This window comes from Sus scrofa, chromosome 18, assembly GCF_000003025.6.
Source record: "Sus scrofa isolate TJ Tabasco breed Duroc chromosome 18, Sscrofa11.1, whole genome shotgun sequence".
Taxonomy (NCBI): Eukaryota; Metazoa; Chordata; class Mammalia; order Artiodactyla; family Suidae; genus Sus; species Sus scrofa.
This window is the reverse complement of record NC_010460.4, coordinates 46819257-46842470: the sequence shown is the minus strand read 5'-3', so window position 1 is coordinate 46842470 and position 23214 is coordinate 46819257. Positions and strand designations below refer to the sequence as shown.

General features: G+C 41.3%; 1 long non-coding RNA gene across 3 annotated transcripts in view; it reads left to right on the top strand.

Moving 5' to 3' along the window:
- Positions 1–23214, top strand: part of LOC102165006 — a 320646-nt gene that overhangs the window by 144286 nt on the left and 153146 nt on the right. For 2 of the 3 annotated variants that reach the window (XR_002340477.1, XR_002340478.1), the window contains exon 2: positions 1876–1940. The exons of the other annotated variant lie outside the window; for it this stretch is intronic. This is a non-coding gene — a long non-coding RNA (uncharacterized LOC102165006). The remainder of the gene's footprint in view (positions 1–1875; positions 1941–23214) is intronic. 3 annotated transcript variants of the gene reach the window in all.

Below are 23214 nucleotides of genomic sequence, written 5' to 3'. Positions count from 1 at the left end.
TTTATAGTTTTGTGGTAAGGATTAAAATATTCAAGTTAAATGCTAAGCATAAAGCCTGGCATGTAGTTATCATTAAAAAAATTCTCTTCCTGCCCCTTCATATCCTCTTCTATCACATCATATTCTTGTAATTTCATTTCAAAATAATAGCGAATGCTTTCTGGACAGTGGCATTGACTCTGAGGCTCAAAATTTAGATAGTATTTGAATAGGCAGTAGAGGGATTAACTCTGCATTTCAGTTTGCTCATCTTTAAAGTGGAAATAATAACGGTAATTACATCTTAGAGCTGGTATGAGGGTTAAGTGAGCTAACGTAGAGAAACCGATGAGAACAGTGCTTGTCATGTTGCAAACATTATGTAAGTATTCGTTAGATATCAATGTACAAGTGAAAAATGAAAGTGGGCCTAAGGGAGAAGGAGGATTTAGACTGAGACAGTGAGAAGAGCAAAAGCAAGGACCAGGGAAAGTTCGAGGGATGCACAGGGAACAGAGAATAGATAGGCTTGGTTGTGGTGTTACCAAACTAAACTTAGGCCTGCTTGCCTGGTGTGCAGCAAAGCCAAGATACAGACACCAGGTTTAGGGAAGGAAAGTATAGCATTTATTTGCAGGGTGCCAAGCAAGGGGTACAGGCAGCTTAGTCTCCGAAGACCTGAGCTCCCCAGTAGTTTTCAGGGTAGTTTTGTTTTGTTTTTTAAATTGTTATTTCCCCAATACAGTTTTTTTTTTTTTTCCTACTGTACACTGGTGGCCCAGTGAGTTTTTATTTTTTTGCTTTTTAGGGCCACACCCGCGGCATATGGACGTTCCCATGCTAGAGACTGAATTGGAGCTGTAGCCCCTGGCCTACACCACAGCCATAGCAACACCAGGTCTGAGCCACATCTGCGATCCACACCACAGCTCATGGCAATGCCAGATCCTTAACCCAAGAGCGAGACCAGGGATCATACCTGCATCCACATGGATACAAGTCAGATTCGTTTCCACTGAGCCATGATAGGAACTTCAAGGGAAGGGTTTTTAAAGATTTGAGGTGACGGCTACAGGGTATATGACTTTCTCCCGATTGGTTGGTGTTCCAAGAAACTCCATCATCAGCCTTCTGGTTCCAGACAGTCTGAGCTTTGTGTGTTAATGCTCAGCTTCCCGCTGGATGGGGGCCTTAGTTCCTGTAGAAGAACTCAGCATTGTGTCAGATTGTGAGGTATATCTGCTGAGGGGGAACTAGGCTCTGCTTTCTCTCTGCACTATTGTTTCTTGACTGCTTTTCCTTTGTTTTGCATTCCCTTCCTTCCCTAATTAGTAGTTGTTTGAATCTTGCCTTTGGAACTTTGGGAAGCCTACAGACAAGAAACTGGGAAACAGAAAGGCTTCTGTACCCAGGAGGTCCCTGCAGGGTCCTGCTGAGTTTCAGTGGCACAGTGTGAATGAAGTCAAATGTCGTAGACAATGAGGCTGAAGTGGTACCTAGCGGCCTGAGCATTTGGACTTCATTCTCTGGGCAGCAGGGCGCAATTTGAGCTGAGTCTCAGGAAGGTCACTGTTGTCAGTACGTAAGACCGAGGGAAATAGCAAAGACGGGAGCCAGGAACGGCCGGGAGAAGGATGCTCCCAATCTTTGTGGAGTTCGTGACAGCTACACAGAGACAGAAGGCGTAGAGAGAAAAGGTCACTGCAGGAAGGAGCATATGGAATTTTAACAGGCCTGGGACCTGATCGATCGGACTGGGCGGTAGTGTGGGTGGAGCAGGCAAGGATCAGGAGGAGCCCTAATACATATTTGTTAAAGAGCAACTTGGAGATGGGTGTTAAGGTGCTACCTGTCCTGTACCATGGATGCGAATATTGTCACTCCGTTTCTCTCCAGGTCCTAAATAAGAAGAGCCATACTGAAGAAGTTTTATTCAGGAGACAGACTGAGAAGAGAGCCAGGTAGGGGGAGAGGGAAGGCAGATTGGGCAGGGGGGCTGAAAGTAGAAAACTGGGGAGGAGGAGAACAAGCCTAGGATAAACCTGGGATAAAGGCACAGAAAGGGAAGCGAGTCTATGCCTTCTTCTTTAAATATCCACCTTTTATGTTTCCAGTATATTATGAAGTGAAATACAGATTTCTGTAAAACAGTGGACAATATGACTAATTTTCGATGAAAATAAATAATACGTATTCCCAATCATAGGGAAAAATAATAGGACCTATGCCTAATTTTAGCAATGATGGCATTATAGATAATTTTAAATGTTTACCCTTTGTTCCCTATGTTTTTCTGCATGAGCATATTAGCTTTATAGTGTAAGTATTAAACACAAAAGAGAGAGAAAGGGAAAAAGGAACTATCTCTGCCACAAAGAACTTAAAAGCTTTACACGTACGCATACGCTCACACACACACACACAATTTATGCTATTGTTTTGTGACACATAGAACATATATTCTAATAAAAACAGATGTGCAAACAATCTTTTGGCAAGCAACACGCTCAAAGATTGGGGACTGCCTGTAGCTGATTACATTGCCAGCATGTCAGAACTAGGGTTTTTAAGTTCAAAATGCTTGCTAACAGAAATCATTACAATACACAGGCTAGGTTGGAGGGAAATACCAGCCTAAAATTTGGATACATTTAAAAGAAAATGTTTCAATGTGTTTATATTCAAACTCAGCCTCAAAGAGGTAACCTTTCAACTTAAGAGTCATTTTGGACAGCTCTTCTTGAAATTGTCTTGTGTATAAAACCCAATCAGTCATGACTATTGAAAAATACGTTACTTTTTTCTTCTAGCCAGAATATGGAGCAAATGAGAGCTCTCTAAGTGATTTGGCAAAAATTAATCTTCAGACTGTTGTAACATGGGAACTGCACTGTTTTTTTTCCCCCTTTCTTTGATTCCTGAGAAAGGTAGACTGAAAATATTTCCTTCAAGAAGGGTTTGAAGATTAAGCCCTCCCTGCCTTTGAAAGAAAAGCATTTGGTACTTGTTTGCTGGCGATTCAAGGGAATTGGTGTTTATAGGAAGGAGTGGAGTGCCTTGTCAGAGGAGTTGGTAGATAGGACTTCTGGATCAGAAAGATATTCCCGAGGGCCACAGGAATAAAGAGGGCGATGCGTGCGGGGCAGTGAGGAAAGGGGCCCCTCTCCCTGTCAGCATTCTGGAGGGCTGGCACTTTCCAGAGGGAGTGGCTAGATAAACAGGACCGAGGTGCTTCTCAAATACAGATTTGAAGGGAACAGACAAAAGGGGCCAGTGGTTTTCTTGGGGACAGCAGAATGACCAGGTTATAAATAACCATCCCCTACTTCACCCCTCCCCGCCAAGCCTTGGTCCTGCTTAAGGCTCTGTAGCCTAGAAATGGCCCTCATTTGGAAAGGAAGGCTCAAGAACCTCTGAAGTTACATTTCCAATATATCCTGGCAGGATGGAGACTTGGAATTGATATTAGGTAACATCAAAGATAATATTTCTTGCACATCTGAGTTTGAGGACCAAGAGTGAAAAAACTAGTACAATATTGAATAAAGGGATGATCCAGTCATTTCCTCTGAGCTGTGTACACATTCAAGAAGATTTTAAAGGACGCAAATGTGGCACACCTGTTCAGTTCCCATCTTGGTCCGAGGCACTCAGTCCCTCAGCTGGCAGGAGGGTTGGCTACTGAAGGATCACAGCTATGATTCTTTCTGGGACTGTCCCCTGCCAAAGCAGGCAGCCTTGCCCACTCCCCAGAGGTAGACTGAGTCTAAAGATGGGCTGTTAAGACCCTACTCCTTGCCTCAATTTGCGGCAAATCTGACGGCCATCCCAGCTCCAGGGCTCCAGGGCAATCGGCTGAGGTCTCTGTTGGCAGCTGCCTCACAGTTCATCTCCCTCAGCCCGGTCCTGCTGCCCTCGCTTCCTTGCCAATGTTGTTCTCAAGTTCCTTCCCCAGACTGCACACAGATCTTTGACTCAGGCTGAGAAACCTGACCCAGGACCACAAGCTATCCTCACCCTCTCCCGTTAAACAATATTTTAACTCTGCCCAGAGATATCTTACATCCAGACATCTTGTTCTTTGTATTTATTTAAAAGTACAGATTAAGAGATAAAATGGCCAGCATAGGAAGTTTCTTGTAGCTAATATTTTTTAAAAGAATCTAAATATCACGTTAAAAATTTAAAGTGTCTAGTTAACCATTAATTATTAAGATTGATAAAACACTAATAATCAATTAGGTTTTAAAGTTATATATTGATGCTCTGAAGTAGTGAACATAGGGGTGAGATCTAGAATCAATAGAAATGGATCTTAGGAGAGGTAGAAAGAGTTTGGAACTTTTTCCCTTTGGACTTAAGGACCGTAATATTTTTTTTTCTACAAAAAGCAAGATTTCAGTGCTCTGTATTTTGTCTGTCCGCATTTGTACTAAGGTAACTGAATATAGTTCTCACTTAACCTCCTTAGAACAATTGTATATGTATATTCTTGTAAGAAGAGAAGCCCAGATTTTGGATTAGGGTAACTAAACCCCAGTCTGATTTGGCCTACTCCAAGATTTATGATTTTAAATTATTTGCTAAGGCAAAACCAGCAAATTATTCAATTGTCAGTTACAATATTAGTGTTATCAGTTGAAGACAATTTCTCTCTCTCCCTCTCTCTCTCTTTTTTCTTTTTTTTTTTGCTATTTTTAGGGCCATACCTGCAGCATATGGAGGTTCCCAGGCTAGGGGTCAAATTGGAGCTGTAGCTGCTGGCCTACACCACAGCTACAGCAATGCCAGATCCAAGCTACATCTGTGACCTATACCACAGCTCATGGCAATGCTATATCCTTAACTCACTGAGCTGAGTGAGGCCAGGGATTGAACCTGTGTCCTCATGATTACTAGTCAGACTTGTTTCTGCTGAGCCATAATGGGAACTCCACAGAATTTCTCATTTTTGCCCAAAGTATCTCTGTATCTCTGTAGCTACCGAAGGCTTAAAAAGACAGGGAAGTCTAGGTTGGCCAAATGCTACTGTTCAGCCCCCAGGGTTATTGGGCCAAAGGCTTCATATTAATTCGGCAACAATTTTAATTCTAATGCTTCATGAATAACAGGAATTAGAGGGGATGAGTAAATCCATTCCGTTTGCAGACTGTTAGGGCCTGAGTTTTGCCCCCTCAAAAATTCATCTGTTGAAATCTTCATCCTCAATATAACCATACCTGGAGAAAGGGCCTTAAAGAAGGTAATTATGATTAAATGAGCTCACAAGGGCCCAAGTCGAACAGGACTGATATGCTTATAAGAAGAGGAAGAGACACCTGAGACCTCTCTCTCCATGTGCACACAAAAGAAAGGCTTGAAGAGGACCCAGGGAAAAGGTAGCTATCTATCAGCCAAGGAGCGAGGTCTCACCAGAAACCAACTCTGCTGGTTGGACTTCCAGGCTCCGAAAGTGTGAAAAAAATAAATTTCTCTTTTTTAAGCTACCCAATCTATGGTGTTTTGCTAGACAGCCCAGGGCTAATATGGAGACATTGGTTATAAGTTCCAGCAGTTTGTCAACTCACTAGAATGGCTTTGATGAATTGATACAGGAATGTCATCCTCTGCTATGACTTTTTTTCCAAATAGAAGTATAGTTGATTTGTAAATTACGTTAGTTTCAGGTATATAGCAAAGTGATTCAGATATACACATATGTATACATAAAATTATATGTATATAAAATTACTTTCCGTTATAGGTTATTATAAGATATTGAATATAGTTCCCTGTGCTATATGGTAAATCCTGTTGTTTACCTGTTTTCTGTGTCACAGTTTGTGTCTGTTAGTCCCACACTCCTAATTTATCCCTCTTTCTCCCCCGTTCCCCTTTGGTAATCATAAATATGTTTTCTATGTTCATGAATCTGTTTCTGTTCTGTATGTTCTGTATATAGACTCAGTTGTGAGATACACACACACACACACACACACACACACACAGCCTTTTAAGGCTGCAGGTGCGGCACATGGATGTTCCCAGCCTAGGGGTCAAAATCAGAGCTGCAGCGGCCAGCCTGTGCTACAGCTACAGCAGTGCCAGATCCAAGCCACCTCTGTGACCTATACCACAGCTCCTGGCAATGCCAGATCCTTAACCTCTTGAGTGAGGCCAGGGATTGAACCTGAATCCTCATGGATACTAGTTGGGTTCTTTTCCACTGAGCCACAACAGGAACTCCCTTGTGCCATATTTAGATTCTACATATAAGTGATATCATTAGGGTATCTGCCTTTTTCTGTCAGACTTCATTTAATATGATAATCTCTAGATCCATCTATGTTGTTGAAAATGGTAAGATTCCCTTCTTTTTATGGCTGAGTAATATTCCATTATATATATATATATGTGTGTGTGTTTGTGTGTGTGTGTGTAATGGATAAAGAAGATATATATATATCTCTTCACACACACACCACATCTTCTTTATCCATTCATCTGTCAATGGACATTTAAGTTGCTTCCATGTCTTCCTATTATAAATAGTACTTCTGTGAAAATTGGAGTGCATGTACCATTTTGAAATTAGAGTTATCTCCGGATATATGCCCAGGAGTGTGATTGCTGAATCATCTGGTAGTTCTGTTTTTAGTTTTTTGAGGAACCTCCATACTGTTTTCCATAGTGGCGGCACCAGTTTACATTCCCACCAACATTGTAGGAAGGTTCATTTTCCTTCACATCTTCTTAAACTGTTTTGATTACTACAGCTTTGTAGTATAATCTGAAGCCTGGGAGGGTATTACCTTGAGCTTTGTTCTTTTTCCTCAGGATTGCTTTGGTAATTCTGGGTCTTCTGTGTTCCATATAAATTTTAGGGTTGTTTGTTTTGTGAAAAATATCATAGGTATTTTAATAGGGATTGTCTTAAACCTGTATATTGCTTTGAATACTGTGTGTTTTATTTGTTGCCACTTTTTAAAACTTACAGCATGGAATGCTCATTTCCTCATTAGGTTTTTGCTCATCCTCCTTTTTCCTTTCTTCCTTCCCTCCTTCTTTCCTTCCTCTCTCTCTCTCTCCCTCTCTTCCTCCCTCCCTCCCTCCCTTCTTCCCTTCTCTGCTTTTCTCCTTCTCTTCCTTCCTTATTTTGTTTCTTCCTTTCTTCCTGCATTTTTCATGTCACTAGGATTTTTTGGTGGGAAGTATAGGGATACACTGTGGGAGGAAATTTCAGGTGCTACTTTAAGGCAGAATTCATACGGCCATCGATTTAAAGAACATATGCTAAGCAATTACTATGTGCAAGTTTTGTACTAGTTTCCTGTTGGAAACAAAAAAGTATATGTATGCCCTTTAACATTCCTTATTTTCCTCTTCAGCTTTCCAATAAAAGAATAATAAATTGTTCTTAATTATATAATCAATGATCTTACCCTTTGATTGAAGAGGATTATGTAAAGTGCAACATAGATCTTTGAAAACAATATCCTGTCATCAGGCTTTAAGTGATAAGCATAAATATTGGCATGTTTCTGAAATTATGAATAAAATCTTTGAAGTGTGAGAAATAGACCTTTGATTGAAATCTCCCAGTCTTTTTTTTTTTTTTTTTTAAAGATTCTCCCTTTCTCTTCCCATTTCCCCATTAAGAAGCAAGCAGGAAGGTCTGAGCTACTTTAAATAAGCATCTAAGTATTCATTTTTATTGTAGTCAGCCTGAGTTGGACATGTGTATTTCCAAGGGAAAATGCCAACAAAATTCATTTCATTTGCTTGAGCTAACTACCAGTTGAAAGAACGAAAGCAAGTTGGTCCCATTTTCTTTCTTTCTTTTTTTTTTTTTTTTGTCTTTTTGCCATTTCTTGGGCTGCTCTCGTGGCATATGGAGGTTCCCAGGCTAGGGGTCTAATTGGAGCCATAGCCACCAGCCTACACAGCATCGTGGGATCCGAACCATATCTTCAACCTACACCACAGCTCATGGCAACGCCGGATCCTTAATCCACTGAGCAGGGCCAGGGATTGAACCTGCAACCTCATGGTTCCTAGTCGGATTCGTTAACCACTGAGCCACAACGGGAACTCCTGGTCCCATTTTCATTGTAAGGTTTATCTTTTAAAAATATTTCCTATGTAGAGTAGCTGAATCTATAGCCTGAGACCACACCGGGTATGCTCCCTGTTCTAGTACCAGCTGTTTATACATGATTCATAAATAAGGGAAAGCCCATTTTACCATCATTAGCTGATTTACATCTAATATCCCCAATTACTCTTCACTCATTCCACACTATGTTGTTAGCATTGTTTATCCTTTGCCCATTAGGTTTCACGGTCTCCTGTTCATGGGAAAACAGTGGTCTTTGAAGGGGGTAGAATGTTCTAGAACTGAAGAATCAGGAGTCCTGGCTTCTGATGCTGCTTTGAATATATCACTTCACATCTGTAGAGCAAAAGTATTGCATTATTCTCTTTCCTATCACTAAAATTATGCAGATTTAATGTATCTTAGAAATGCATCATTCTATGGTTTATATACAGTTAAATTCTTAAGGATGAAAATGGGAAGAAAGTAACTTTTCTAGAGCTACGTCATGGTGATGATGATGCTGAGAGGTCCCAAGACCAACCTCTAGGTTTGAAGATTCACTTGGAGGAGTCACGTGACTCATCGTGTAATTGTACCCAGGGTTTTAATTTATTACGGGAAGAGAAAACCAGACTCAGTGGGCAAAGGGCAAAAGCACACAGGTAAAGTCCAGGGGACACGGGCACAGCTTCCGACGTCCTCCCCAGGGAGTCACACGGGACGCACTGCGTTTCCTGCTACAAGTGTGATGTGTGCAAAATGTCAGTCAGGGACGTGTGTTAGAGACTCAGTGCCCGGGTTTTTGCTGGAGGAATGTCACAGAGGCAGCCTCTGTCTGGCACACACTCAAATTCCAGCCTCCCAGAGGGAAAGCAGGTGTTCGGCATAAACTGCATGGTTTGTACAAATAGTTTAAACAGAGGGAGCCACTTTTAGTTAATGGGGGTGGGGACTGCTGTGGACCGAATGTTTGTGGTCCCCCCCCCCCATTCATACAATGAAACCTAACACTCAGTGTGATGGTATTTGGAGGAGAGGATTTTGGGAGGCGCTTAGGTCGTGAGGGTGGAGGCCTCATGAATGAAATCAGTGCTCTGTAAAAGTGGCCCAAGGAAGATCCCTTCTTCTAGGGAGAGATATCCGTCTAGGAAGCAGCTGGTGCCATGATCTTAGACTTCCAGCCTCCCGACTCTGAGAAATGAGTGGGTTTTTTTTGTTGTTGTTTATAAGCCACCCAGTCGCTGGCATTTTGTAGTAGCAGCCCAAACAGACTGTGACAGGAACCCTCCTGAAATCTAAATTTCCAGATCCTAGGCAAGGGGCAGCTTTGTAAGCAGGCCTTTCAAAAGGATAGCAGTCAGACTTGCTGTATTAATTATTTCCTGCACAGATACACAGTATGTTTGTTCCTTAAATCACTCTCACATATAGCCACTTGTATATTACCTGAGTTATGTAAAAACTGGAATTAAGCCAAGTAATATTTTCCCAAATAAGTTTGTTTTTTTCCATTAGTAAAGTGAATTTTTCTTTTAAGAAAACTTGAAAAAAAAACCATAAAAATATGGTAGTTTCTAAACATAATTTCTAAGCATAATTACTTTCAGATAATCACCTTCTAAATATTTTGGACATGATTATCACAAAGCCTATTTAAATTGTGTTCTAGTCTCATTTTTTATCTTACGGTGTATAAAAATTTGCTTATTATTTCAAACAACTGCAGTCATGGTTTGTAATAACAATTCCATTACATCATAGTTTACGTAATCAGGGCCTCTTTTGCCACGTTTCAATATCATAAGTGATGAACTTCATGCATGAACTCTCTCTGTATTTAGAATTACCCCTTAGGATGGATTCTCAGAATGGGGTTTACCAAGCCAAAGGTTATGAACTCTTTAAGGACTTTTGTTATCCTTTGCCAAATGACTCTCTAGGAATTGTAAAATTTGGGCATCTACTGACAAAGTATTTCTCTGAAAATGAAATGATGCTGTCATTTGTTTTTCTTGCAGTATATTTCTGTGCTACTTTTTCCCTTTCATTTTTCTCCCCATGACCTCCTATATTGTCTAATTATCCTACCAGTAGTGTCCTCCATTGGTCAAAGGCACAGCATTCGTAAATCTCCTCTTTAAAAAAGCAAGAAGGTTACCTAGGAGTCTGCATCATGCATCATCACAGACTCATTTATTTCCTGAGCAAATGGGATATGATTTCCCCAGGTTCTGACTGAGAGGCAGGGAAGAGGAAGAAAGAGAAGAAAAGGAGAGTCTGGAATCCTGAGCTGTCATCCTATAAGGGGGTTGGATGGTGCACGGGGTGCTGCAGTGGCCCCTAGGGTGAGTGTGAGAGTGGAAAATGGTTTCTGGAATACAACGTTTGGAAAAATAACAGAAGATCCAACATAACCTTTCTTATAGTCTTGCCCAAGAACAAGAAGCACCTGGAAGTAGTGCAGCTAGGAGAAACTAGGTTTGTGTTACATGGCTTATATTAGAGTTCTGCCAGTGCCCGCTACCTGGGAGCCCTTGAGCAGATCAATTCATCCCTGCCTCTCAGTTTCCTCTTTGGTGGGGGATAGGAGAACACACCTAACCTACCTTATGAGGCTGCTGGGAATCCTGTTCAAATTTAGTAATTAATGTTCAGGGAATCACTTGTGCGTGCCTGGTGCATGGGGTGCACTGACTCAGTGATATTGAAACCAATAGGAAATGACAGGAGAGCAAGTCCCTTGTGAACTTGCAAAGTGGTGGAAAAAGCATAAGACCTTAGGTTTATCCTCAGCTCAGTCTTAAACATCAGGCAATCTTAACTGGTGAAAATAGTGACGTTTCAATTACAGCAAATACTATTCTGTTGTCTGTTGCTAAGAACTAAATTAAAACTTCTTCTGCTAGCAAAAATCTAGTTACATTGGAATGAGAATGTTTTTAATTAGGAACAAGTCCTACTCTGCCTTAATATTCGCTCTGTTTTTTTCATTATTGAAAACTTACATATTCAAATGAACAAAATCAAAAAATCTTAATTTTTGGGAGTTCCCGTCATGGCACAGTGGAAACGAATCCGACTAGGAACCATGAGGTTGTGGGTTCAATTCCTGGCGTTGCTCAGTGGGTTAAGGATCTGGCATTGCCATGAACTGTGGTGTAGGTCACAGACGAGGCTCAGATCTGGTGTTGCTGAGGCTCTGGCATAGGCCGGCAGCAACAGCCCCGATTGGACCCCTAGCCTGGGAACCTCCATATGCCGCAGGTATAGCCCTAAAAAGACAAAAGACAAAAGACAAAAAAAAAAAAAAAAAATCCTAATTTTTAAGATTAATCAGATAGTTTGCTCCAAGGTAATGTGTGTTTAAATTTTGCTACAATTATAAGTTATACACATACAATTTAAAAAACAGAAAAGTATAAAAAGCCAAAACCTCCTCTCCCAAAGGCAGCCACAGTTAATAATTACTATTACTTCCTTGCAGTGTTTTTCTATTCAGTTTTTAAATAATCAGTTTGTTTTTTTGACAACATAGTGAAATAGAAATAGTGTTTTATTATGGATTGGTACAGCCCTTGTTAATTCTTATCTGTGCCACCTGCTAGCTATGCCATTTTAGGAAAGCCGCTCAGTTTCTGTGAGCCTCACCTTCCTCATCCATAAAGTGGAGATAGTGATACCCATTTTCCAAGTCAGAATACATCAATAGTAGCATGCCTGAAGAATTAAAGTGCACACAGATCCATTCACAGAAACTGTAGTACGCATGAAACTAGAGACTATATCCAGAAAACGTTACAGTTCATTTATAAGTAGTAGTATAGCAAATAATTTTTATATGTAGTAGATAACAGTGCTTATGTGATCAGCTAACACATGTGCACACAGGGATGCTTTCTAAGCAATGACAATTCTATTGTAAATATTTAACAAAACACTAAGGTCTGGCAGAGCCACCTCCATGCTGAACTGCTGGAGGTCAGAGGTCTCGCGGTCTGCACGTAAGGAAGAGGCATTGTGACTATTAAAGTCTGCACCTCGTCAGTGCTCAGGGCATATTGGAAACATAAATTTTATTTGGAGAATATTTATCCTCTGCTTCTTTCCAAGAAGATTAAAGGATATGGAAGTTCCAATACAATTTAAAATAAGACAGAGGAAAAAAGTTGAATAGAACCATTCTTCTGATTGTTTGGCATTTTTTGAGCACCTACCATGTGATGGGAGCTCTTGGTGGGTCAGGAAAGGAACTGGAAAATAATTGAGATGGCTCTCTCCCCCAGAATCTCTCAAGTTGGGAAATGGCTTTTGAAGTATGACCTGAAGACTCCCTGTGTAGATGTGTCTGAATAATGAAAGGAAGAACGCTCATCCCCTGCTTGGGGGAACCTCCAAATGCAAAATGTCTGGGAGTGTCCACTATTCAGCCCCTCTTTGGTGGATGGACATGCATGCTGGGGTTTGAGAACTTCCTGGGGGAAACAGACTTAGCTACAATTAATTCTGCAGTGATGTTCCAGCATAGCCATTGATTCAGTGCAAGCTGGGAGGTTAAGAGTGGGGACTTGGGAACCAATGGATCAGGATTCACTTGCTGACGAGTCTAATGTTCCCTACCTTGGAGCAGTGTTGCATTAAATGAGATGACCTTCCATGAGAAAATGTTCAGTGAACTGCCTCATTCATGGGAGATGTTTGAAAAGCGGTACCCATCGCTGTCACCTGCCCAGGAGGCAAATGCAGGCACACCATAATCTTGGTCTGCTTTGGCACCAGTAAGATCCCAGAGGCACAATGCAGTCATTTGGGGGCCGAGGTCATCTGAAGCTTTGACAAAAACCCTGTCCCTTGAGTCTGGGTATTAACCCACAACAACTAACGGCTGAATTAACTGAGACCCAGTTGGGAAAAAAGAGGTCTTGCTGCCTTTTCTCCCCTCCTTCCCTCCTTCCCCTCTTCCCTTCCCTGTTCTCTCTCTGTTTCCCCTCAGTGGAAATGATGTATCACCCTCAGCACTGCAGTGGCAGAAACCTGTTACCAGTTTTGTCGGATCCTGAAACGGCAGATGGATGCAGCCTACAGCCTCTCCCTGCATCCAGGATGTCTTCATCTGTCCTCCCAGGACCCCAGCAAAATGCTTTTGGCAAAAGCAGGAGGAAAGGATAAAAACTAAGTATAAGGTGCTGCATTCATGGGGCTTTTATGGCTTTGGATGTGTAATGATGGTTTCATGGCAGTCAAGAGACAGGTAATTAGGAGCAGTCCGCTCTGATCACCCTTGTACACAGCCCCAGATAGCTCCTCAACACTCCAGAAACCTTGTTTGCTTTCTCTGAGGCAGAAATCCCACAAGGTCTGCACACTGCCAGCTGTCGAGCTAACGAACTGCCAGCGTGTTCCTGAATGGGAGCCCTCAGCCTGGCAAGGCTCCCCTGAGCCGCCCCGCGCTGTCTTCGCCTGGGTGATTGCCTTTATCTGGCTGGTGCAGGAGCCGCTCCTAATCACGCTGCTGCTGGCCTCCAAGGGTCAAACAGGGGACCATCGCTACCTAAACAAACGAGGAGGATGTCACCTTTGGGGGAGACTGATAAGCAGTTGGCAGGCAGGCCATGGAGAAGAGAAGGCGCCAGCAGCCCGCAATCTGCGGAGGCCATAAATACGTTACACTCTCAGCGGGGAGACGGGCAATATAGGCACCGAGAGGCCTTTGTTTAATGAGCTGTCAGAAAGCAGGCATGAAATTATGTTTGAAAACATGTGCAAGCTGCAGAGACAGAGCGGGGGCCTGTAAATGGCCTTCTTCCTTCGTGGTGGATGTTTAGAGCATCTTATCAGTCTGAGAACTGTCATAGGATGAAAGCTATCATTAGCAAACTAATGGTGTTTGAAAGCTACAAATTTTTCTCTCTCTTCTCCAGTTTTGACTTAAATGGATTATAGGAAAAAAAATCTTAATGGTTTTTTTCCTTTCCTTGGGATTTTGGTAAAGATGCAAATTGGAAGAGAACCAAAAACAAACCACAAAAAAAGTATCTGTGGAAGAACAAACGAAACGGCTATACTCCAAATCTCTGCTCAGAAGAACCAGCTTATAAGCTTTCCAATTCTGTTGAGACTCTGTTCAGAGAACTCTAATGTACCTCCAGCCAGCATTTTATTTCAATCATGCCCATAAAAGAAAGCATAAATATAAAATAGATTGCTTTCCTATAATCTGAGTATTAGAATTAGTGGGTAGGTATAATATCACTTCTACTGCATCAGCTATCAAAGAGTAGAGAGTAATTTTCCAAAGATTTGAAATTATTCTTGTGGGTGACATGGCTGTGGAGTTTATTTCTATTAAGGGTGAAACTTAAAGACTTTAAAAAATCTGTCAAGACGGAGAGGCATCACTGACTCAGAGCATCTCTGGGCTTCAATTCTTAAATTCTCATTCTTAAATGATGCATGAGGCCTTGGCTGCCGTGTGTGGATCTTTTTCTTTCAGGGCTCAACAGACCTGCATCTCCTGCCTCTATTCAAACCATCAGCCAGAAATGATTTGCACAAAACCCCTTTCCCATTAAAAGGCTCAAGACCACGCCGAAGCTGCTTTAGGAGAGGTAGCCAAATTAGCAGAGAATATGCTCTTGGGACCATATCATTCATGGACTGAACAGTGGCAAGCTCCTCTGCTCCAGCTTTGAGGAAAAGAGAAGAGAAAGGTCGGAGGAGGACACAATAAAATTAGATTGAAAAAGTAAAGGGACAAAGGTTGGAGAAAGAAACGAAAATTAAAAGAAAGGGGAAAAAAGACTTTTTTGATTCACATCAAACAGCAGTAACTGACACTCACATGACAATTTGTTTTCCTGTTCTTTATGCTTTTTCCCTCATTTGCAGATGAGAAATACAAAGGCAAAATGCCCAAAGTCGGCCAATACAAGTAGCAAGGGACCCAGCTCCTTGGCACTCCAGGGCCCATGTTCCCTCCATCTCATAATAATCTCCCCTAACGGTAGCAAAATTGAAATCTTTATATTAAATTTATTAAGCATAAAATTTGAATGGATACTTAGTTTTATCAAATTGGATGTGTTTTTCAGCATCATTGGGGTTGAGCAATGATTTTCCTCCTGGACTCTTATTAATCAATAGATGTGCTGAAATTGAAGCCTCATTGCATTCCTGGAAAAAATGCCACTTGGTCATTGTGGCAGAGACTTTGTAGATATTCTCATTGTCTTTATTTTCAGGATATTTGAGTTTCAATTTGATTTTTCTCTTGTCCAAGTTATTTAAGTGAGAATTATTAATATCTAGAGAGTAGGAATTTTTTGTTTTAATTCATAAATTCCAGTTTTACTGCATTGTAACAAGAGAGCGTTGTTTGTACTTTTTCCAACCTTTGGAATTTATGGACATTTTCTTCTCTCATGGATACCCAGTTCACAAGTCTGTGGCTCCTCAAATCTCGAAAACCTTTTTCTCTATCTTTGCTCTTAGCCGATAAGCTTGCTTTTCACTTTACTGGGACACAAAATGGAAACACTCAGAAGATAAGTTCCACAAACTTCGACACCACCGTCTTCCGACCTACCAGGGTTTGGAGCCCCCACCACTCTTCCTACCTCACAGGCTTTGCTCCAGCAATTCTCCCTGCCTTCTCTACACTGTTTCCCTTCTGTCCTAACTCATCTCTGTCGGTATGTGAACCATACTGATACCTCTCTAATCTTAAAAACAAAACTTGTCTTGAGTTTACTTCTCTTCCAGGACCCCACTATCCTTTTTCTTTCTCTCCCCGCCTCCATGTTGTAGAAAAACCCCTTGGAAGATGATGCAGTCCTGCTGCTTCCGTCTTCTCTCCCCTTTTCACTTACATCCACTTCGGTTGGAATTTGGACCCCACCACCATCATTGCTCATTAATATCACCAATGACCTCCAAGTTCCTAAATCCCAATCTTGGTCCCCATCAACACTGACCTGTTGATTGTCACAGGTAATTGCTCCTCCTCAAGTGTCCTCTAAGACATGCACGCTTCATTTCCTTCAGCCCTACTGGCTGTTCCTTCTTGGCCTCCTTTGCCAATTCCTCTTTTGTGCCTTAAGCTCATAGCACTGAAGTGCCCCAAGGCTTGGTCCGTGGCTCTCTCAGCCTCTGCTCTCTCTCTCTCTGCTCATCCCCTTCCTGATTCTCTTCCAGTTCCATGGCTTTAAGTAGCATCTAACTGCAAATGATACTCAAATGCATGACTCCGGTCATAACCGCTCCCCAAGCATCAGCTCACATATCTGTCAACTCTATCTCCTCCACTCGGAGTCTCGGGAATGTCTCACATCTGCCCCCAAATGAAATTCTTATCTTTTCCAGAAGCTGCTCTACCAGTATAGCCTTCACCTTCCCAGCTAATGGTGTTGCTGTCCTGGTATCTAATGGTATCTTTCAGTAATTAGAAAGCATGGATTTTCGTGCCTAGATGGGTGTTTACTATAGCTATAGGACAAGATGCCTTGTCAGGAAAGGGTGGAGGCTGTGTCTCCATATTATAAGATCCTTTAAAATAGCCTTTAAAATCTCCATATTATAAGATCCTTTAAAGTATGAACTAACCTTCACATGTAGTGTCATTATATTACCTCTTTTTTAAAAAGTTCTCTACTATAATATTTTGACCTACAAAAAAAACTCTTCCTTGTACATTTGGGGACTGTTCTCTTTCCTAATTAAAGTCAGATGGTTGGTTTGTAGGTTTCGGGTTTTTGTTTTTTTTCCCCTTTTCTTCTGAGCTGCCTCTTAACAGCTGTGGTGTGTTGCCAGTGAGTTGTCAGTGGACAGAGGTGAGATTGCTTTAGGATGTTGAATGACAGATTGCATTGTTTCTTCCACAAACTGCAAAAGCTGAACATCACGGACAACACTAAATCTTGTGCAAGAGTTATCCTTTTTAAAAAATACATGTAGATTTCTAAAATGAAGTGGCACAATATTTTTTGGACATTTTCCTAACATGTGCTCTATTTCAAGAAAAATGTTTTCATAGAACTGGATGATCTTCTTGGGTCTCAAATTTTTGACAACAAACAACAACAGCAAAAAATTCTATCTGACCCTAAGTGCTGGAATGAAGGAAACGTCATTAAACAACAGCTAATTTAAAAATAATGCCTACCAATGTTATAATTGATTCAGACAAGTCATCAACAGATTCTTCAACTGCTCTATGTGCTCTGTGGTCTCAAATTATCACCATGCTAATTACCTACTAATTACAATAGAAATAATATTTGTTATGTAACCAAGTGGTCCAGATGAGCATCTTCAATAAGTCAGACTTTTATGATGTACTTCCTGATCTAATGGGGACGTATATAACATCACTTACTTAGTATACTTAACGGAAATGCTTAACTTGAGTATAATTGTGAGGAAACAAAAAGAAAATAGAGCAATCATGATTTTCTGGTTACGTAGGAAGAAGTCTTTGTTCTAAAAAGATGCATTTGGGTTAAAGTATCCTAATCAGTGCAGCTCACTTCAAAGGGCTCATTAGTGACAGAGGGAGAGCGCGAGCGAGAGGGAGAAAGAGAATGTGGTGAGACATCAACAGTTGTTGAATCAAGGCAAAGGTATATGGGTGTTCATTGCACTGGTCTTTCAAAAGTTGCTGTAAGTTTGAAATTTTTCAAAATAAAAAGTTGGAGAAAAGGTCATAAATTAGTAGTTCTGTGAAGTGAAGATATAGGTTGTTACAGTCATACATCTCTGTAACCTGCTCTCAAGGCAATATTTCATTAAGATTTATTAAAAATGACAGAAGATATATCTACTTGAAAACTCCTACAGCTCTTTTTTTTTTTCCCCCAGGGTAAAAAAAAAAATAGACTAAACCACTATTAAAACTGAAGCTGTTATTTGTGATAAAATAATAATGAGTATAGTCACCGTCTACACAGTGTCCCAAACTAGGTTCATATTCACTCTCAATTCCTCCCTTCTTCGACCCCCAGTCCCTACAGCTAGTCAGCCGGGCACCAGCTGTGATATCCCCTGAGTCTGGCTTCTCCCCCCACCCAGGTGGCAGGCACTACCTGACCACCAGGAGGACCCCATTCCTGTCATCTCCTCTGCATGGAACACCTTCCTTCCTTTTTTTTCTTTTTTCGTCTTTTTTTTTTTTTTTTTTTTTTTTGCCTTTTCTAGGGCCACTCCCGTGGCATATGGAGGTTCCCAGGCTAGGGGTGTAATAGGAGCTGTAGCCACCGGCCTACACCAGAGCCATAGCAACGCAGCATCCCAGCTGAGTCTGTGACCTACACCACAGCTCACGGCAACGCTGGATCCTTAACCCACTGAGCAAGGTCAGGGATCGAACCTGCAACCTCATGGTTCCTAGTCAGATTTGTTAACCACTAAGCCACGATGGGAACTCCCCCTTCTTCTTTTTTTTTAAGATTAAAGAATTTTTCTAATTTTATTTTATTTTTATTTTAATGATTTTTATTTTTTTCCATTATAGCTGGTATACAGCGTTCTGTCAGTTTTCTACTGTACAGCATATATCTGGAATCTAATACACAGCACAAATGAACCGTTCCACAGAAAAGAAAATCATGGACTTGGAGAACAGACTTGTGGTTGCCAAGGGGGAGAGGGAGGGAGGGGGGTGAACTGGGAATTTGGGGTTAATAGATGCAAACTGTTGCCTCTGGAATGGATAAGCAGTGAAATCCTTCCTTCCCTTCTCTCTCAAGCAACTCTCTGCCTGGTCAGGGAAGAGTTCAGGGGGCCATCCCTCTGAGAAGTCAGAGATGATCTGTCCCTTCTCCTACTGGTCCCCACCCGCCCCCTCGTTTTGTTTTCCCTAAAGCGTGTCTCCGGCGAGCGATGTGGTGCTCTGACTAGAAGTTTCTGTCCATTGGATGGTAACTCTAGCATCTCTGCACAAAGATGGTGTTTAATAAATGCTGGTATGGATTAATGAAGGGACAAGTGAAGACATGAATAGCTAAATGTAAACAAAGATAGAAACTCTCATTTTGACTACAAGACAATTCCTAAAGTTAAACTGACCCAAATGGTACATCTAATCTGTGTAATATTTTTAAAAGAGACTCAAGGCATAGCTAATTCCATGCACAGTGGGAGTGTAGGAGGCATTTTGAATCCTAGACTCTATGAAAATGACTGATACTACTGAAAATATTCTAGTGAGGAATGGTTGTGAGGGAATGGGTCTTGGGAAAAGCAGATTGTCTGCAATGTGGGAATTTGGAAGAAGAAAGGTTGGAAAATAACGCCACCTATGGTGATGGTGGGTTTTGGCGCCTTTTCCCAGCTCAGGCCTCTGAGGTCCCCACCCTCTTCCCGGTCAGGAGAGTCTGTGTCACGATGTATCTGGAGTAGTAACTAGTAATGGTTTATATCACTCCGTCCCTTTTAGAAGCCACTCAGGAGTGACAGGAAGCAGAATTTACTCTAGTTTAGTGTTTAAATGTATCTGGTGAATATTCATTGATGAAAAATAGCAATTTCCAGAGGCCTTCTGCAGCATCTTGTGTAGCAGCACATAAGGGCATCGGAAATAATTTGGTGGAGGGGGCAGGGGGATACAATTTTATAAGGAAGCAAATGGGAATCAAAACCATATCTAACATTGCATTTCATTTGCAATATGAATGGCTTTAAAAATGAAGGGAGGGAATTCCTGTTATGGTGCAGCAGAAATGAATCTGACTAGTATCCATGAGGACGCGGGTTCAATCCCTGGCCTTGCCCAGTGGGTTAAGGATCTGGCATTGCTGTGAGCTGTGGTGTAGGTCACAGACGCAGTTGGGATCCCGAGTTGCCTGGGCTGTGATGTAGGCTGGCAGCTGCAGCTCTGATTTGACCCCTAGCCTGGGAATTTCTCTACGCCACAGGTGGGGTCCTAAAAAGAAAAAAGAAAAAGAAAAAAGGAGATGGGGAGTTATTATCTAATGGTACAGAGTTCCAGTCTAAGGTGATAAAAAAGTTCTAGGGATGGATGGTGATAATTGTTGCATAGCAGTATGAATGCACTTAATGCCACTGAATTATACAGTTAAATTGTTAAAATGATAAATTTTATATTATGCATGTTTAAAATTTTAAAAACAAAAGAAGTATCTTTAGTTAAAGTGAGACATTTTTAGCTTTGCCAAACTACAGGTTTTTGAAAAGCTGTTCGAGAAACTCTGAAGGACACTGCTGCTCACCATCCGAATTCTGCTGCATTCACTTATTGTTGGATTGTAGTTCATTTTATGTCAGACTGATGCATAAAGTTCTGAGAGATGAGGAGGCGGGCTTATACTGTAAACGTTTAGCTGTGTGGAGACCTGGCTCAACAATATCAGACATACAAGAAACACCATGTCTCTTTGCCAGGGTCTTGATTCTACCCAGTTCAGGCTTCCAGGTCTTGACAGGTGGGTACCTCTTCACCATCCCTTCCTCTCATTGTTCCTGTCTTCTTGCTATAACTACCTTTGAAGCATATAACTATCTTGATATAACCCGTGTGGCAGATTTGAGGTCCAGGAGACAGGAGTGTGCTGGGTGCATGATGCGTAATTCTGTCAGTGTTGAGTAAGTGTGTGTCTGTGCACCGGGAGGGTGCTTTTTACAAGTTTTTGCATGAGGTCTCAAAATGTAAACCTGACTTCAGGTTCTCTTCCTGTGCATAAGGACATTGCTGATATGACTGATAACAGTTATTTTTACTTTTAGAACTCTTAAGAAAACGTATCTTTTTTGGATTTCCCCACCTTTTTTCTCTGGCTCTCAATTGTTTATCTGGACTCCGAACGTTCTTGGAGAGGGAAATCCTGCCCCTTAAAGTTGTGCTCTTGGGGCTATACTGAGATAAGGCACGTTAAAATGGGAGCCCTGAAGACCTCAAGTCACACGCAGACTTTGGGGCATAATTGTTCCTTTGCAATTTAACAGATGCCTGAGGATGCGTGCGAGTGTCCATTTTTGTTGGAAGAACATCTAACAGGCTCTCTGTTATAGTCTAGTCTTGTAGATATGATGCAGTGGTTTCTCTCCAGGGTTTTCCAGTATCTGCCTGACAGCAGTGTCTTTGGGTTGACAAAGATGGTGCCAAGAGTGTGCTGGTCACATGTTCCTTTCCCCTCTTCTCAGCATTTTGAGCACAGGCCATCCATCCTTTACTTCTCATGGTCTCTGAGATCACATTTCTTCTGCTGCGATGGCAACATTCCCTGACATACTGATTTTTAATATGTTACTTATTGTCATAACGCCACCACTGGTAATGATAATAGCTTCCTTCTGTGCAACAGGTATGTTGCATATATGTATTTCAATGATCCCATGATCATTGATCTCAGTCACATAATGAAATGATCGCATTTCAATCCTGAGAAGTAGGGTAGGTATCAACAGTTCAGTTTCTAGATTAAAAGACAGAGGTGGTTACATGGTTTGCACAGGTCTCTCTGGAGCTTTTGATGGTGCTGTGTCTGCTGCTTAAGACTCACTGCCGGCATGTGGTGGGCCCTGCAAATAGATACTCCTGTGGGTCAGGAGATGCCTCTTCCTCAGAATCGTTTCTTGTTTCTCACACTCTTTTAAGAAGATCCTATCATTCTGGGGTACAGACAAGCAAGTCAAGTCTCATGTTAATAACACCTAAAGTGCACTTTGCAGACTTATATCAACTGCAAAGACAAGAAGGGATATTTAATGCTGAGAACCTCTGGCATATTAAGAACACATCCTCTGCTCTGTACAAACCGGTCACACCTCACTTGGTATTTGGAGCACCTTCGCACAGTTTTCCATTTCATTCTCTCAATTCAGTGGCAACTGGAGGAATTAAAAAATTACTTGAAAATAAAAGGAAAAACTGTTTGTTAGGAATTAGCAACTACTTTTATCTGAATTCCACTTGATGAAAATTAACCAAAATAGAGTTCCCTGGTGGCCTAGCAGTTAAGAATTCACCATTGTCACTGCTGTGGCTCATGTTCAATCCCTGGCCCAGGAAATTCTGCATGCCATGAGTGCAAAGAAAATATTTTTTTAATTAAAAAAAAAACCCAAAATATATCTAATTCTCTTTTCTCTCTCTCCTTTGGCAAGAGTAAAGAGAGGAGGGACTTAACATTATCAGAAAATAGGATATTTTTTGGTGGGGTTTTTTTGTTTGTTTTTTGGTGGTGTTTGTCTTTTTTTTTTTTTTTTTTTTAAGGGCTACATCTGAGGAATATGGAGGTTCCTAGGCTAGGGGTCCATTCAGAGCTGTGGCTGCCAGCCTACACCACAGCTACAGCCATGTGGGATCCAAGCCATGTCTGCAACCTACACCACAGCTCACAGCAACACTGGATCCTTAACCCGTTGAGTGAGGCCAGGGATCAAACCTGCGTCCTCGTGGATGCTAGTCAGATTCATTTCCACCGAGCCATGACAACTCCAGAAAATAGAACATTCAGTTTTTGCTGGAGTTCAGAAACGCTACATAATGTTATACAGTATAGAAATGCGTCATGTTGCAACAGAAGAAAGGGTGGGGGAAAAAATGTAATTGTAATATATACATGTAAGGATAACCTGACCCCCTTGCTGTACAGTGGGAAAATTTTTAAAAAAATTATATAAAAAAAAAGAAATGCAGCTGTTAGGCATTGATGATACATAATGTATTAACACACATAATGTAGCAGGACTACTTTTACAATTTCAAGAGAGTTTTCTCTACACATGGATACAATTCCTATTATAAACATCCTAATAATAGATCCGAATGTTAGGACCCCAGCTCATATTAGATGAGCTTCATATTAAATGAGTTTAATTCAATAACCATTTGAAAATTTGTACTGAGAGAAATTGACTTGGGAGTTAGTACTTATATTCTAGTCTCTGCTCTGCTTCTCACTCTGTGGTCTTGGAGAAGAAGTCTAAACCTCCTTTGCCTCCTTTTCTTACCAATAAAACACGACAACCAAAAATACTAATGCAGACAGACCTCCCCGCCTTTAATTTCTTTAATATTTACATCTGCTCATGGAAGGAAATTATCATATGGAAGCAACTCCTGGGAACTCCAACTCTTTCCTTTAGTTAATCTGAAAAAGATTAAAGCTAGAAAAAGATTAAAACTAACCATCAGACTTACCAAA